This window comes from Botryllus schlosseri, chromosome 4 (genome assembly GCF_051294905.1).
Source record: "Botryllus schlosseri isolate E-star chromosome 4, Bs_hap1, whole genome shotgun sequence".
NCBI classification, from domain to species: Eukaryota; Metazoa; Chordata; class Ascidiacea; order Stolidobranchia; family Styelidae; genus Botryllus; species Botryllus schlosseri.
Genome location: NC_137239.1, coordinates 5,348,213 through 5,364,019, shown reverse-complemented (window position 1 = coordinate 5,364,019; position 15,807 = coordinate 5,348,213). Strand labels below are relative to the sequence as shown.

The 15,807-nt window shown below is 39.8% G+C and overlaps 1 protein-coding gene and 1 long non-coding RNA gene across 2 annotated transcripts in view; both read right to left on the bottom strand.

Annotated features, from left to right (window-relative positions):
- Positions 1 to 15,807, bottom strand: part of LOC145437930 (uncharacterized) — a 367,629-nt gene that overhangs the window by 184,748 nt on the left and 167,074 nt on the right. The window lies entirely within an intron of this gene.
- The window catches only part of LOC145437978 (adhesion G-protein coupled receptor G7-like), a 268,447-nt gene that overhangs the window by 140,343 nt on the left and 112,297 nt on the right, over positions 1 to 15,807 (bottom strand). The window lies entirely within an intron of this gene.

The following is a 15,807-nucleotide window of genomic DNA, read 5'->3' as shown; positions in this document are numbered from 1 at the left end:
CCCGGGAAATCGAGATTTAAATATCATCAGTTAGAGAAAAATGCGCATGTCTGAGAGAAATAGGCATATCGGCGCTGTCCATGACCACGCATTAAACAGGATTATGACTCTAAGATATCAGGTGAGCCACAGCACATTTTGAAACCGGAAAATGGGCCACGGCCAAGAAAGGGCTGAGAACCCCTGCACTAGAAGCGTTTCGACTGGCTCTCTTCAGCAGTGAACGCCAGTAAATGAGGTTAACCAAGTTCGAAATATAGAAAGAATTTTGTCGTTATGACGTAATAATGACAAGTACACAAGTCGCGAACGGCAGTAAACAGCGCACGGTTACGGTACAGCACTCACAAAATCAGCTGTAAAACAGCCGAATGACAAAACAACACTAATGTAAGATTCCCAGCGTGTAGAGATGTTTCTTCCGGCGACAGAGGATCGACTTTTGCAGCTTTATTATAGTTGATGCAAGGACCTTTAAATGAAAAAGAGAACGACCACGAGCAACTATGGAAAACTGATTGTTACTGCAATGTTTTGCACACTCTGGGTGTTTCAATAGGTGCTGTCCGATGGCAGAATTACATGCTGTTACTTGGTCATAATCACGCATGGCAACTAGGGACTGAGATGATGAAGCAGACATGTCATCATCCTGCGAATTCCTAATTTGACGTGGGACGTGTCGACGAATTCTTTGTTGTAAGCGCTGAACGACCCACATACCGACTGTCGCATCGGCACGTATATTGGTAAATTATGTTACTCTGATCAATCGCAGGTAGCACATCCTTACGCGTTGGTGGTAGTAAAGATTTCGTAGGAAATATGACACGGGGTTCCACTTGTGGGAAACAATGACTCACGGAGGACTTATTCTGTTTTTCAAACCTGTTGCAAGCTGTGCCTATCCATGGAAGATGTGAATAAACTGGGCACCTTCTCGGCCCAAACGGCTTATCTTTGTGTAAATCTTGTATTTTACGGGGGGAGACTACCCCTCGAATTGAAAAATCAGTGACATGCTTTTAACCTGAATACTAATAGCGCTATAAATCTGAAATTTGGGCACAAGGGGTTTTGTCGGATATTCTAATTTCCATCAAAATTTGGCGAAATTTGGTGGAAGATTTTTTGATGTGTATCGAATTTTGTGATTTTTCAGACTCATTTCTAGGAAAAATTTTCACATCAACATTTTTTAACACATTGTTTCCTAATGCTCTTTACGGATTAAAATAGATCTAATGCACGGGATAGTACTTTTTTATAGCCCAACTATGGGTCACATTTGAAAAAAAATCATTTTTTATAAAAAATTGAAAAAGATGGCATTTTTTGATTTTATCGAAAATATACATTAAAATCCATTCAGAGCAATGGAACTCGCTTGAAATACACCTCAAAGTCTGAAAATCGGCATTGTTCCAAACAATCGCAGCGACGCAGCACAATGACTATAACGATGGCCCTTGCCTGGTTGCGATTGTTCAGAACAATGCTGATTTCAGACTTTAAGGTGTATTTCGAGGGGTCCCATTGCCCTGGTTAGATTTTGATGCATATTTTCGGAATCAGTGCGACAGTAGCTTTCAATAAGATCAACTTCACTTAATTTGAGCGCGCGGGTCGTCAGCTATGGGATTAGCAATTATGTTGCGTTCAGATTGCTGAACAGAACGACGGGTGTTGCGTATCTATCCGTAGGTTAGTTATCTATATTCTATACTATGTTTACATCACTGAGCTATATAAACACTGGAGTGCGCTACTCGCGATATTTACGTGGTCACTAGAAACAGTTGCATTGTGGGTAGTAGGCCGGACGATTTAGTACAGGAGCTTATGGAAAAGAATCCAGTGTTTAAATATATTTGATTCATATTGGGTTTGTAGTATTTTATACGAATGGAGCTTTGAATGAATAATCATCGTAATATTCAGGATTTGTTTCAGCCCAAGATCTCGTGTTTATATCGGTGTTATCTGTGTAGTTCGACATGTCGAAGATATAAGTGGTTTCGATTGTTCGTGGTAAAATAAGGTTGTCTATGTGTCATCGTATGTATTTATTTGTGGTTATATTCCTGATGTAGATTGCTTTACTAGTTGTATCCAGCTAAATAATCATACTTATGTCCATAAATTTCTATGGTCGCTGAGTGCCTTTATCACAATTGCTTGGATAAGGCGATTGCCATGGCATTAACAATTTGACTTGGGTATGATACCGTTAATCCCGAGGGAGTTTTCTCTGATGCTGTCTTCTGACTCCTTACCTTCAGTTTCAGCTCAGCGTATATGCACTGATACAAATACACATTGCAGTTTCCTTTTATTACTATTGTTGGATAGCAACAAACTGGTATATTTTACACGTATACAGAAATAACCAAGCCATCAAAAGATTCTATAATGCCAGTTCAGTTATGTTTCCGATATATGTATCTATAGGAAGTAAGAGCATCTGCGATTGCCAGCTTGAAGTTATTACTGGAGAGTGCCTCGGAATCACCTATCCTGGATTCAAAATCTTCATACTTAATTGGAGCTGATGTGAATGTTGTAACTGCCAGCTACATAGTGGCTTTGAATATTGCTGATGGAGAAAATTCAGCATCATGGGACATATCAAAAGGCACTGCTGAAATCAATTGCATGCCATATTGTGGTTATTCTACGTATTCATTGTTTCAGCGTATTTAAATAAATTCAAAAAAGAGAAAGTAAAGATATGTCTTCTATGGGTAGCAATGGGGTAGTGATTTCTGCAGAAGTGACCGAATGAGTTCATTGAATGAGAGAAACAAGAAATGCATGGGTCCTTTTTCAGACGAAGCTAGAATTGCATAATTCACACTGAAATTGAGGCTATGTTGGTTACAGCAATCTGTGCACTGTAGGAGTTTATAATAAATATTAATTTTATCTGATCAATACGGCACAAGATACAATCTAGATGGCCTACTTGTATTTGATCATAATTACACCCATAGCTTTTCTATCCATATACATGTGTACATTAAGCTTGGCTCGTTTTGCACTTTCATGAAACCAGAAATTAGATTGTATTCAAAACTAACTGGACATGTGAACATTTCACACGCAGTTTTTCTGCCCTCGATACTTACCTACCCTACTAGATGAAGCACTCCAACCTGGCTTTAGATCAGCCATTTCTGTGATCACACGAAATAACGCGCTGTACTACGCCTCGTACTAAAATACTGAACTTTCTTTTGCAGAAACAACATCTTTAGTTATAAGAAACGCAAGGTTTTGAGTAATTTAATGATCTTAAAAGAACATTAAAAAATAAAGACAGAATTAATTAATTAATGGTATATGATTTCACGTCGCCCTCGACGTAATTGAGGGTGATCTGAAAATAAAAAAGTGAGATAAGTTAGGGCTTAATATCTGCGAACGAGGTATTATAAACATACCGTTTCAGATTTGAGTTCCAGTGTAATTGATTTTTTTTGTTTTCGATATGGAACTGTCACATTTACTCCCGTCCTACGGCTACGGCGGCGGCGGTGCCGACGACGTGTGCGTCGTGGATGAGGGTTTGGGGAATTCACACTGTTTAAGATATATGAATTAAAATTCGAGAAATTTTTGACTCAACACATTGATCGACATACCTTGGAGTTGCGTCGACCTCCCTCCCTTGTTTGTTTTCTTTCGGTAGGGGAGGGAGGTCATAGACCAGGCCCGGCCAACCCGTGGCCCGCGAGAAGGTTTTGAGTGACTCGCGAGGTAATTTCCGAAATTAGTAATATTATCAAATATAGATTGCACAGATTGTGAACTTGCAAGGCCCATTAAAAATTTGATTAGTCCGACCGCCGCACTTTAGATGCGATGACTAAAATATCAGTTCCGACGCATTGGTAGATCCGTGAGCCAGTTACATTTTGGTAGATCTTCGTAGACTACCATAAAGCATAATATTTTGCGATAGATTTATCAAAAGTAAAATATTTCTACACGCTTCACGCAACATGTTGTCCCTCGATTTCCTCCTTTTATGATTGTTACCCCTTTGTAAAAATGAAAGAACGCCTAATGTATCAGATTGAGTCCAACTATATTCGCGATTACGAGACGAAGTGACGTTCAACATATGCGACCTTGCTTTTGCGCTCGCAGAAAGACCGTCGACTAGGAAACCTAAGCAAAATAAGATTGCCACCGGTTGGTCGAAGCTTTCGATATCGATAGGTACCTTGTCAAGGCGCCGAATTCCAGTCCTTGAAAACTGAGCTCAGCGATATACAGCAGGCCCGAAATATAGTAAAGTAAAAATATTATTGACCGATGGACTTTGAAAAATTTTCGCGCCTCGGGCGGCTAGTGGCCCGCGCAACAATTCGTCAATCAAATTTGGCGCTTTAGTTAGCTGAAAAGGTTGGCCACCCCTGTCATAGACGGTCGGAGTCCTGAACAATATAGATAATTGTTTGTATAATGATAATTACATTGGCGTCATATTCACTGGGATACCTTTCGACTTTTTTTCAGACGGTATGTTCTCATTCTGGCTGTATGCAACCTGTTTTTAATTTCTGCCACCCAACGGCGTTGCTGTTGAACGACTTTTCTAGGAGATGTATGCGCACAGTAGCTGTGGTGGTGCGCATAGTAGCTGTGGTCGTGAAGAACTACTTCAGGTTCAGCGGTTTGTGCTTCATAATGCCGTTTCTTATCTGGAACTGCTGCAGGTCTCACTCGTCGGTTGTTCGAAGCCTAAACTTTGTGAGTTGTAGCCTACGTTAACTAGGGCTAAAATAAAGGTATAGTAATTGGAACTCAACTTTAAAAATATATAGTCACTGTCTAGTAGTGTCTACGGTACCTTTGGCCTCATATATTTTGGAAAATTCAGAAATCTTGTCGGCACCCCATTCGTCTTTAAACGAGTTCTCCCGCCAACACGGTAGATATCACTTTCTGGAAAATGATCATAGCAGATGACCGACGATATTTCTGGCACCCAGTCTTTTCTTCTAATACATTCCATCCATCTTTCTTTCAGGGAATCATTGGTAGGAAAGCTGCGTTGTACGGAACATTGTATCAGTTCACAAGTAATTCTATGATACAAAGCACACCAAATTGACCATTCTTTGTTATGAACGACGATAAAAGTAGCAGGAACATATGTGAAATTATCTTGTTTAATTTAAATATATCTGTTACTTAATACCCCAGAAAGATAGACTATTAGGTAACCTTTTCAATCCAAAGCCGAAGGTAAACCTAGAAAAAACATCTTTCGAGACAAATCGAACATATCTGTGCCAGGGCTTTGGAGCCGGAGCCGGAGCCCGGAGCCGGAGCCCCGGAGCCGTGCATTTTCACCGGAGCTGGAGCCGGAGCCGGAGCTCTACATAAAATTCAGCCGGAGCCGGAGCCGGAGCTGGAGCCCGTCATTTGAGTAGTAGCTCCGGCTCCGACCTATTTTATAAGATGCCATTATATATATATGCAACAACCACATCTGCTGATTTATCATAAGTGAACAGCAGGTCTGAATTTTAATGCTGTGCACAGCAATGGCATAGATTAAAGTGCGTTGTTGTGCAACTATGATGTTGTCGACAATTGACAAGTATTCAGAATGACGTCACAAGCTGGCACGGCGGCACCTATATGTCTTCGTTGCTACATCGGATGTTACTGACGGCTGACAGACTCTATAGATTGCTATAGATAACTAACCTATGGGTAGATTAGTAATCTATATAGACCAGGAATGGCCAACCTTTTCGGCTAAAGGGGCACATGCAATTGAAGAATGAGTGTGCGGTCCACTAGCCGCGCCAAGCGGATAAAATTTTCTAAGTTTATAATAAAATAGGTCAATAATATTATTACTTGAGTATTGCGGGTCTACTGTATACCGCCCGCTAGGCTCAGTTTGCAAGGACACGACTATTCGGCGTCTGGTCACATCGATATCGAAGGTCTCCGTTAATATGCGACAATAATGTTGTGCCTACATTTCACCGTTGACGATCTTTATGCGAGCGCAAACGCAAAAAGACTTTCTCGCGTAATTGCGAATACAGTTAGACTCAATCGGGTAAATTGGGCGTTTTTTTCATTGTCAGTAGGGGGTAGGCTACCAAGCAAGAAATCGTGTGACAGTTAAACACGCGAGGCGTGAAGAAAAATGTCGCTACTATTTTAGTTTATTGTAATGCACGACGATTTACTGAAAATGTGACTGGATCGTGGATCTGCCAATGCGTCGGAACTGATATTTTAGTCATCAACATCCCAAGTAGTCGCAGCCAGAATTGTAATTTTTGGTTTGCATTGCAAGTTCACAATCTGAGCAATTCATTTTCGATAATATAATAGGAAATTACCTCGCGGGCCACGCAAAACCTCTCGCGGGCCACATTTGGCCCGCGGTTTGGCCCCCCTGATATAGCTAGGCCCATTCGATAATTTCAGAGCCGGAGCCGGAGCTGGAGCCGGAGCAGTGGTAATAATGCGGCTCCGGAGCTGGAGCCGGAGCTAATGTATGATAGAAGAGAGCTCCGGAGCCGGAGCAGTTTAAATTTACGGCTGCTCCGAAGCCCTGATCTGTGCACACGAAGCTATAATGAACTCGACCACGGCATTAGCAATTTGACCTGTATTGTGGGCATCTGGCACCAGAAAAATAGAATTAATACTCAACTATGCTGGACAAAACCGTGTGGCCGTTAATTATACTTGTCCTTCTAGTCCTACCTCCAACCTTCACAACAATTTTAAGCAAGGACTTAGTACTAAGCTAGTTATTGGCTGACCTTCCGATACAGAATACAATCAGTGACCTAGCTGGTCATGCTATTTCAGGTATACTGATGAACTGACATTGTGCTGGGACTGCTGATATTGTCTGCTCTGATCATACCAACATCCATATACTTGTGACAAAATGTTCTGGTATACTCACACTTTAACATGGCCTATTCAATAATGCTGTGGCTTATCTGGACATTGATATAGACCAGGGCTGGGCAACATACGGCCCGCGGGCCGGATCCGGCCCGCGAAGGGATTTTGTCCGGCCCGCGGACAGTTTTCCGTCTTATATGATAATGTGGCCCGCGGCTACAGTCTGCCGAGATTCCCCGCTACTTGCTTACGACGTTAAATGTTAATTACCGTATGTTATTTTATACATGTATGCGCATGCGCACATTGCGTAGCGTGCGAGTGGCGCTTGCACGTAAGTTCGTCGAAACGAGAAGACTTGCATTATCGGCATTTACGATGTACTCAACCCTAATATCGTTTGTGGTAGCCTAATCATGGTGTTTTTTGACTGCAATGGTCATTTACACCAGACCGATATTTCTCATTTTTGATTCCGTAGCCGCCGACTTGTAGCACGGCACACTTGTAGGCTTTTATAAGACACCGTTTATGCCAGGGTTCGCCAACTCAAAACAGGCCGCGGGCTACTTTTCAAATTTCATAGATGCCGCGGTCCGTATGAATTCAATATCGAGATAAAATAGGCCACACAGATTAACACCGACGCTATCACGTCACCTACGCAGCCCTTACGAATTGATATCTTGGTAAATTTTGGGTACCGGGCTTATACCGGGATTGCACCGTGTGTTGATTGATCAGAACATAGTGTCCTATATGGTGTGCACACAAGCAAATCTCACAGCTCAGTGAAATTGGTCTACGTCAGACTTTCCCTTTGATCAAAGGCAATTTGACGGTAAATTTTGACCGGCTTGCCGAGCATTAAATTTGATAAAACGGGTATCCATCGAAAGGTACCGCGATACTGATTTCGAAAATATAAATTCTATTCTGCTCGTGATCCTGAAGTCAGCTTCTAATGTTGCATTGTAACGGAGTTGGTATTGTGACACCACCATGCCGTCTGGGAGCAGGTGAGGAGCAGAGTAAACCGCAAGCGTATTGGCCCTTGTTGCGCAACCGATTAAGCATTATTCACACTCTTACTCTCGTGCGCGCTTGCTCCTGAGCTGCTCTGACTGCATGGCTGCGTCACAATACCAAATTCCGTTACAATGCAACATTCGAGGCTGATTTTGGGGGATTTCCAGGACCACGAGCAGAATAAAATTTATATTTGCGCAACCAGCTCCGCGGTAGCTTTCGATTGATACCCGTTTTATCAAATTTATTGCTCGGCAAGTCGTTCAAAAACTACCATCAAATTGCCTTTGACCAAATAGAAAGTGTGACGTAGACCAATTTCACTGAGCCGTGAGATTTGCTTGTATCCACACCATATAGGACACTATGATCAGAGAGAAGCAGACATGGGGACGCCTGTATGACAATGCTGTTCTCAAATCCACGATATATCCTCGTCATTATCGGCGAGAAATGGCTTTGAAGTGACCTTGCTGTCGTTAAAATACATTCATTCAATACGATTTATAACTTGTGTATGTGGATAAATGGGCAAATATTGTATCGATTCAGCAATACGGCCCGCCAGGTACTTAATTTTCCTATATCCGGCCCGCCGACTGGAGAAGTTGCCCGCCCCTGATATAGACTGTGATGGTCAGGTGATATTAAAACTGATTCTTCAAAGATAGCCTTGCTGCCCTGCTTATTCTGCCATTCACTCACCGGTGAAATGTTCTTGGATGCCGACGCTTTACCACACTCTTAGCGAAAAGAGTGGTTATACACACCCCAAAAGGTGGTACACGAAAACAGAACTTACGTAACCCTGCGGGTGTATATGACCAGAATCCACCCCATTCCTTGCGGTGTACATCGGATATTCCATCCTAGCCAGTAGAATTGATAGGGGCGGAATTTCAATATATACACCCTACTTGAAATCCTGTATCTTCTTCCAAATGGCACACTATTGCAAATGAACAATTAACATTCTTGATTGCATATATTCGATATCAATTGAACCATAATAACATAAAATGGAAACATATTTCGTGAAATAACAAAAACAGAGATCCCAGCGACGGAGAAAAATATTCACTGAAAAGACTGCTCGAAGAACATTGCCCATGTCATATTGGGAAGTCGCCTCCTCCGGGTTTCCGCAAAACACGCTTGTTCGGCGAAGGTTGAGTCACTATCTTCAGCAAGAACTTGTGGCATCATCCTGAAATCAAAATGCATATTCACAACCCAATTAACAGGCACATATGCATCAAAATGCATATTCACAACCCAGGCACATATGCTAACCAGAGTTGGATCAATTACATTATTTCAGTTCAATTACAATTACAATTACAATTACTTTCATGCATGCTTCAATTACATTACAATTACAATTACTTCATGCTAAAAATATCAAATTACAATTACAATTACAATTACTCCTTGCATGCTTCAATTACATTACAATTACAATTACAATTGCTGCTGTTGAGCATGTAATTAAATAATCATAAATTCAACCGTGCTCCTTGACAACCGTAGCGTCGTATTTAACAACAATTCAAGTCTAGTTCAGATTGTGTAGTAATAAATGCGTTTATGTGCGTACATAGTATGCTATGTAAGATGTCACCGTGACGTAATATAAGCGTGTTTTGTATTCTCGGTAATTATGGCTCACGTAATTGGAAATGTAAAATATTATTTACCTAATTTCCTATGGGTTAGGATTAAGGATACGGTGCAGTATGTCGTTGAAAAAAGTATTATAATATATGCACGTGTTGGATTTGCGTATATAGTATATAATTAAAGAAATATTATCATTTTTATCGAGGGACGTAGGAATTAGGATGAGGAGTAAAAACAAAACCGTGCTTTGTCAGATAAGACGTTATATAATATCCAGTGGTCTGGTTAGTTAGCTAGACGAAGTAACGATGCAGCATCGTGATCTGAAATCGTATTGTAGATTGCCAACCCACGGATAGATGCGCAAGATGTGAGTCACGGATGAATGCACCGACAAACGTACTGCAGAGCCGGCTAAAAGCAGCAAACTTTGTAGTCCTAGAGCTGGCGATCCAAGCGTCCAAATTTGATGCATCTGGTTTTTTATCGTAAGCTATTGATATACTAATTCGGAAAATACAAATTAAAATCTCGTTAGGGCAATGTAACTGCTCCAAAATAGCCGTTTAAGGCCGACTGTTCTGAAAAGTGAGAGCGCCGCAGCAGCATGACCACAACAATGACCAATTACGCCCAGCGATTGTTCAGAACAATGCCGATTCCCAGACTTTCACGACTATTTTGGGATGGTACCATTGCCTGGAAATATACTTTTATTGCGGAATCAGTGCGACACTAGCTTTCGATTAGGACCATACATATCAAATTTCGACGCTTGGATCGCGAGCTATGGGACTATCAATTCTGCTGCTTTTAGCCGGCTCAGCAGTTCGCTTCTCGGCGTATTCAATCGTGAGCCACGTGTTTCGAATCCATCCGTTGGTTAGTAATCTAAAAATTGTATACAATGGCAGCCGAGGCCAGCATAGCGGTAAAAATTAAAAAAAACTTCGCCCGCAAGGGCGCAGTCAAGGGCTTCCGCGAATGGATCCACCAAATTCCTTGTCGACATTTAAAGAGAATGCATTACAAGTCAATTATTTTATGTTGTGCTTGTCAGGTCTCAATAGCAATTTAATGTAATTGAAATTGTAATTGAGCAAAATTTTTGTCAAATTACAATTACAATTACAATTACACAAAATAAAAATGCTTCAATTACAATTACATTACAATTACATTGAAAAATGTAATTATTACATTCAATTACAATTACAAATTACAATTGATCCAACTCTGATGCTAACATGCATAAACTGGAAAATGATAACTTAACGAAAGACCACAAAAATAGAAGCCGTTACGAAGTATATATATTTTCACAAAGTACTTACAAAAAATGAGATGTTTCACAAAAAATAAGATGTTTCATTGCTAAGGCATTGTAGCACAGACTGTGGCCCGATAGGGTGAACTTACCGCTATAGGAAACATATTCACACACGATCACTGTATGTGTGGGCAATTAGGCATCGAAAAGATGGAAATTTATGGATAGTTTTGATGAAAACCGCATGTAACAGGCAGACTTGGACAACTAGAAAACGTTCCCTTTTTTCCAAATTAGATTGGAACTAAACACAACTACAACTTTTTTTTTCCGAATTAGAGTAGAATTAAAACTATAGCTACACAGTTTGAAATTAGATTAAAATTATAATTCTAACTGTTTTTTTTTCAAATTAGATTAGAATTAGAATTACTGAAATCGCGAAAAGTTGAATCAAACTCCGTTAATATATCAAATCATAGTTCATCTTATGAGCATGAGAATAGCAAATGTCTGAACAATGTACAGTAGAGTTGTCCAAAAATGACTTTTTCTTTCAAATTCTATTGGCTACTTGATAAAATTGTTAATTGTTTTATTTATTATTTAAAAATTGGTAATAAATAAAAAAAATTCTTCTCCTGTAGCAATGCGGCTACTGGTTGGAATTGAACCAAATTTGGTGTGTAGGCTTCAATTCGTTAATCTAAGAATTTTTATGAAGTAGCCAGTAAAATTTGAGAATAGAAAGGTATTTTTAACACCCCTACTGTACAGCAAGCTTGGCTTGTTTCGCACTATACAGTTCTCCTGTAGCATTTCCAGGAAAACCAGACATTAGATTAGACCATAGAAAGATTTCATACATTCGATTAGAATTGGAATTAGAGCATAGAAAGATTTCACAAATTAGAATAGCTTCAATTTGTATAATTAGACAACCAGAATATCTATAGTTGTCCTAGTCTGGCAACACCGCCTGTATCAGGAATAACTGAATACGGTATATTTTTGAAGATTCTTTCTGTTAGTAGTGTGATATGCCATTAGTAATTTTATATTACACGCGAAAATTCATATCGCAATTTTCGAAGTAGAAACCTCCGAAAAACTGCTTAGTGCTTACCATACTTGTCTATTTTTCCGACATTTCGTATTCTACTTCTACTTGACTTAGTTTTGACTTGTATTGGGAACTGTTGCATCTACTTGTAATCGAGTATAAATTGACGGCGGTATTTCTGCATCGACTTGAGCAGCATCGCTGGTAACTTTGATCATCTCTGTTTGGTTTACCTCATATATGCGACTACGAAAGTTGACATCAGGGGTCGTTAACAAAGTTGTCATACCTGCTGGCTTTATAACAAGTCTTTCAGTTTTCGCAGCATACTCCTATACTCGGTTAGTTCCTGTGATATAATCTTGCTCTTGCAGCATGCAGTCTTTAAGCAGGTTCCTAAAATTTGAAGGAAATCAGAGAAAGAGATGCATGGACTTGATTTAAATTTGACTACTTGGTATCAGTGTTGGGATCAAGTCACTACCTTCGAGCCACGAGTCATTTCGAGTCATTGCACATTTTGACTCGAGTCAAGTCAAGTCAATCGATTTTCGAAGGTGACTCGAGTTAAGTCAAGTCACTCGATTTTTGGAGGTGACTCGAGTCCAGTCAAGTCACGAGTCAAGTCACATTTCAAGTCAAGTTGCCTTTTCGAAGTATGAAGCATGATTACATCATTGCATTTTGCTATAGCTGTCTGAATTACAGATCGAGTGGTCATTGATTCTGCACCGATCAACATATGTACAGTTAAATGTACACGAAATAAGGCGCTGTATCGCTCACATATACGTAGAACTGGTAAACTACGTAAGTAATTGCATACCCTCAGTTTATAGTTGCCAGCCATAATAGAGAATAGAGAAACAAATTGGTAAGATGCAATACTTTACGCATTTTTACATATTGATATGATACATTTCGAGTCTGCAGCAATGGTTGAGGAGTGTACAAACTATATTCGATTTCAATTTCAATAAAACAAGAGGTTTAGGTAAGGTAAGAACGGAGACCAGAAATAAAAATTTTCTATTAATTCACTTTACAACAACGTAAGCTGTAAGCTTCGATCATGTCGTTTGTGGTCAATTTATTTGTGAGAGAACAATGGAGGCTCAGTAAAACGCACGATCATTGAATGATTGGTCGTTCTCACGGGTTACACCAATGTTTCGCGAACAATCCGAACATATAGAAGATACAGTGATTTCTATCGACATTGATTACTTGATGACTTGATATTGACTTGTGAATTTTGCTACGAGTCACGAGTCAATCCATATTTCTGATACGCCGAGTCCAGTCAAGTCAAGTCATTTTAGCAAAGTGACTCGAGTCAAGTCATATAAAAGAGTGGCTCGAGTCTGACTCGAGTCAAGTCATGACTCGAGTCATCCCAACACTGCTTGGTATTAATCCAAAATACGAAACGTTTCCTGGTTGGGCAATATTGACTTTCAGAATGGATTCAAAGCGACCACAGATACAGGTCTGATTAGAAAATCTTGACTTGCCTTATACATGGAAAGTAGCAAATTAGCTGGATGCTAATGATTACCTTGCAATATGTGCTGTTTGATAACGATCCATCACTGCTTCGCAGCATACAGTTGTACGGTTCAATGCGGCGTCGACTTGGTTGAAATGCCCTGACATGATCTTGAAATGCCCTGACATGATCTTGTATAGTAGCATCCTAAAATTGAAAAAATAACCATGAGGTATAAACGTTTAGTTGACAATTTGGATTGGATTCTAAACTCATCTGATATGTGCACTAGGGGTCTTCAAAAATGAATTTTTTTCTCAAATCGTACTGGCTACTTGATAAAATTGTTAGGTTACCAAATTGAAGCCTGCACACCAAATTTGGTTCGATTCCAACCAGTAGGCGCATTGCTACAGGAGAAGGAATTTTTTTTATTTATTATATGAAAATGAATAAAAAAAAATTTAAAATTTTATGTTCATCCCATTAAATTGTTAGGTTGTCTATAGAAACAATGTTCAACCGATTTGGCTCAATTCCAATCAGTGGAAGCGGAGTTATCGCCATCGAAAATTTTTGGATTTTAATAAAATAGTATTTATAGTGGCCGATTCTATCATTTATTACAATTGTGCCCACCGTAAATACTATTTTATTCAAATCCAAATTTTTCGAAATCAATTACTCTGCTTCGGCTGGTTTGAATTGAGCCAAATTTGGTGGGCATCGTTTCTATAGACTTTCATGGGTGAACACAAAATTTTGAATTTTTTTTACTAATTTTTAAATAATAAATAAAAAACTTTCTTCTCCTATAGCAATGCGGCTACTGGTTAGAATTGAACCTAATTTGGTGTGTAGGCTTCAATCCGGTAATCTAACAATTTTATCAAGTAGCCAGTAGAATTTGAGAATATAATGTCATTTTTAACACCCCTACTGCACAGCAAGCTTGGCTTGTTTCTCACTATACAGTTCTCCTGAAGCATTTCCAGGAAACCAGACATTAGATTAGCCAGGGGTTCTCAGCCGCTCTTCGCCCGTGGCCCATTTTCCGGTTTGAAAATGTTCTGTGGCCCACCTCTTATTCACCCTAAAGTCATATAGTCTCGTTCAAGGCATGGTCATCGCTGGCGCCGATATGCCTATTTCTCCAAAATATGCGCATTTTCTCTAACTGATCATTACAAATGTAGATCTTCATATTGAAAATTTTCAAGTGGAGTAAATCTCCTCCAACAAACAAACGACCAACCAACGAAATTTGGGCCCTTTTGAGCTCCCCCCAATTGGGAGTTTTAGGTACGGCAGTTACGGCCCTGGTAGATCGTATAACTCTTGCGTAGGCCTACATTAATATGGCCGCTGTTCCACTCACGTCGCGAAACCCAATAATCTAATCCCCGCCTCCACTAGGTGATTGGGTTTTAGTTCCACTATGGTGGGATTGGGGCTGGTCCAGCTTCAAACAATTCTTTTGTGAAAGGGATACTGCACAGATGTGGAGAAAGAATATTTTAATGTTCAAGCTGTACAATGTAGGCCTACGTATAGTGTGTCCTGTATCTACTGAAGTTGCGATGTCAATCATTTCATATCAATCTTACATTATCTACAGGGATTTCAGGGCCGGAAATTTTAAATCAACTCCAATACATTACGATTCGTTGCGGTGGTGCCGTTAACTTCGATAGGAAGTTGATAATTAATAATAAATTGCGATTATGGCTATTTTGATATTACAATATTACGACCTGCCAAGGCACCGTAAATCTTCTTCAAATACACTTCTGTCCCAGTTTAATGCACACCCTTTGCAATAGCATACGACACACGACCCTGCTGGAATACTTGGTCACTTCAGCACTAACTTCAAGTTAATTTATAATAGAAATTATTTTCGTTGCCGTCAGCCGTAGGTTGTCGTAGCCGGTGGATAAAAGCCCCCGTTTCCCCTCCCATTTACGACTTGTAGCCTACATTGTGAATCCATACGTGCCCCTACGTCCCATTAGAGTCGGATGAAAAACTTAAGGTAGCCTACGTATAATTTGATAATATGAATATATTTTTGAACAAATAACATAACAAATATAACCAAATTTTCACTAGTTCTACAATATTCCAAATAGCCCTGTGGCCCACCTAAAATGCTCCTGTGGCGCACCAGTGGGCCATGGCCCACCCTTTGAGAACCCCTGGATTAGACCATAGAAAGATTTCATACATTCGATTAGAATTGGAGTTAGAGCATAGAAACATTTCACAAATTAGAATAGCTTCAATTAGTGTAATTAGACAACTAGAATATCTATAGTTGTCCAAGTCTGGCAACACCGCCTGTAACACGAATAAATGAATTTATTTTTGAAGATTCTTTCTGTTAGTAGTGTCATATGCCATTAGTAATTTTATATTAGTCGCGAAGATTCATATCGC